This window comes from Corythoichthys intestinalis, chromosome 20 (assembly GCF_030265065.1).
Source record: "Corythoichthys intestinalis isolate RoL2023-P3 chromosome 20, ASM3026506v1, whole genome shotgun sequence".
Classification (NCBI taxonomy): Eukaryota; Metazoa; Chordata; class Actinopteri; order Syngnathiformes; family Syngnathidae; genus Corythoichthys; species Corythoichthys intestinalis.
Window position 1 is genome coordinate 3,369,622 of NC_080414.1, and position 2,024 is coordinate 3,371,645.

The window sequence follows — 2,024 nt, forward strand, 5'->3', positions numbered from 1 at the left end:
ATCGAGTAGTGTTCTCTGCTGCAAACACTTCGAAGATGCCTGCTTCCTTAACCGGTCTGCTTATGATCAAGGATTTGCCAAAAAGTAAGTGTGATTTTTGGATAGATGACTGATGACTTTGTCAAAGCATAGCTGCCTACTGTTGTGGAATTGAACAGTATAAGCTATGAGAGCCGCTGACAGGTGACAGCTGAAAAATAGCGTGTTGGTTTAGCGTAGCCATTGAGTCAATCTCACAGCGAATCAGCGAGCGCGCAGGTCACGCAGTGAATCATGGGAAATGTAGTCTCGGGACAACACTGAAGTGGTGCTTTGTAATCTGTTCGCTTGTGTGAAAAAACTACATTTCCTCACGCCATTAGACGCCAATTCCTGCCTAGAGCTGTGCCGAGCTGTGTTCTAACTTTTCCATAAGAGCTGCTCCATGTGTTAATAAAGAGACAAGGTTGTCAGCGCGTCGTGTGTTCGATACATTTGTAAACAAAAAGCTCATAACAAGACACTATGCACAATCCGTTTAAGAGACGCTGGAGTGGGAGGCAAGGAGGAGATCGGCGAGAAGCAAAACTTCGCGGTCGAATGTGGCGGCAGTCCGCTATTATTTTGTTTTCTTATTGTTGCCACAATAAAGTGGAGAAAGCCATCGAAGACTCATCTCCTTCTTTCCCCCCAACGTTTTTATATTATTATTTTATATGCACGAGAGCTGCCGGATCTGCCAAAATGAACATGAAGTCTGATCATTTTTTTTAACAATGTCATCAGATAGACAAAAACATAACATTATGTGCAAATGCCTGCATCTTCAAATCATAAAAATAATAACAGCCTATATCTTACCAATGTTGTAATCTCGATGGGTCTTGTATCCATTCCATGTCAGGTAGTCTAGGTACATGGTTTGCATTCTGATTAGCGTCTGGCTAATACATGTTAGATCCAACATAAAATTCCAAGCTCCTCTTCTTCCTCTAACTCTTCAAAAACTTGGATCTCCTCCCTTGCGCTCGGTCTATCGCTTATATCGCTGTTTGAATCATTGTTTGAAGGGCTTTGTTTGGTGGCCGTATGTATGGAGCTGCCAACGCTGTTCCCGGTGTGACGTATCACTTCCGGGTTCGTCCCCTTTCAGGCTCGAACTTCGGAAACGCGATTATTTTGTCAAATATACAACATATAAATTATTTGTTCATGCTTTATTTGGTGGACAATGTTTAATTACTTTACTTGTGACCCTATTTGGCATGTGAAGAAATTAGTTCACACTACAGCTTTAAAGGCTAAAGCAACATGGCATATTCTCTCTTGCCAAGATAAGACGACAAATCTTAGCGTGTGTCTAAAAACAAGCAACGGGGAGACTGGAGAGGACACTAGCGAGTGTGTTGGAGGGGGGAGCAGCACGTCACATGAGTGACACAACCAAACACTGCTACAATGCAGGCTAACTACACATTGTCAACATCTGACAAAAAGTACGGCACATTTTCATTTCGTTCTCGTCTTTTCAGACGAAAACTAGCATGACGTTATGTTGTAGTCTCCCAAGATAGATAGATAGATAGATAGATGGACTACAATTTTGCATCGGGAGAAAATACTTTCACAGTACTTTTTACTTGTGAAGTGTGTAATTTTACTTGAGTAATTTTTCATTATTTAGCTATATACAGTATGTATTGTATATATACATGCATACATAAATTTTTGCATCGGGAGAAAATACTCATTATTTGTAAATTTTAAAGCATGTAGTTTTGTAATTTTACTTGAGGAAACTTTTTCTTACACACTTGTACCTTTACTTAAGTACTTATTTTTTTGCACCAGTATCGGTACTAAAAAGAAGTGACTACATCCTGCATCCACCACTGCATAATCTACCCTTGATGTTGCCTTGACAGTCCACGCCAGAAAAATCCCAATCTTTTAAAACTCATAATTGTCCACGCTCATTATTTTATCTGTATAATAATTATTATTATTATTGGTCCGCTTTCACACAGACATGAAAGCCTCACGCG